Genomic DNA, 814 nt, shown 5'->3' with positions numbered 1-814 from the left:
TGACACTGTTCATCCAGGACTGCTATCCACGTTCCAGCCACACTCTGATGCAGTATCCCCAGTGCCTGATGTCCCACCTGTCCACTCTCCCTAGAAGAAACACCTCATGTTTCCATTCCTTCCTTTTGGCCATTCCCCCACATACAGATAATGCATGGATCCATTTATACTTTCTTTCCCCAACTACAAGACTGTTCTTATAGTGTGCCTTCTTTTCTAAAATACAGATTACCCGCCATCTGTAGTGCATTTCTCCTACTGCCCATCACCTCTTAGCACGTTCTCAGTCATTGCATGCAAGCAAGTGTCCAGGAAATTAAGCTTGTGATTGCACTGCACTGAAATAATCTTCTAACTGATTAAAGAAACACGGCTCCAACTTGGAAAGGGTTTGTATTCCTGTCTATGATTTCCACTTTGTGCTTTCTGAACAGAAGCATATGCAGAGTGAGGTGCTCAGTTACAACTGCTACTTGCTATTCCAATCTATTTTGGATGTTACTTATCTCCCATTTCCCCCTCTATGAAGTGTTTAAGCAAAGACTTAAGAGTAATATCATTATCGCTAACAAGATTGTATTCACCCTCCATCACAATGCACAAGCACACAGTTACAGGCAAATTGAGCACTGGATGATTTACCTTTACCAGACTATTAAGTTAGTGCAACATCTTTGTTCCTATCTCTTCTGCTCAAATAGTTTAAATTAATTTAAAGTAACAAGTCAATTGTTTCCTTTCTGCTTAACCCTTTAAAGTACATTTCATCCTTCAGGCTGAATTACCAATAAGTGATATTTGTTAGGAAAAAAAA

The sequence above is a fragment of the Meleagris gallopavo genome, chromosome 4 (genome assembly GCF_000146605.3).
Source record: "Meleagris gallopavo isolate NT-WF06-2002-E0010 breed Aviagen turkey brand Nicholas breeding stock chromosome 4, Turkey_5.1, whole genome shotgun sequence".
In the NCBI taxonomy this organism is placed as follows: domain Eukaryota; kingdom Metazoa; phylum Chordata; class Aves; order Galliformes; family Phasianidae; genus Meleagris; species Meleagris gallopavo.
This window is presented reverse-complemented; position numbering follows the sequence as displayed.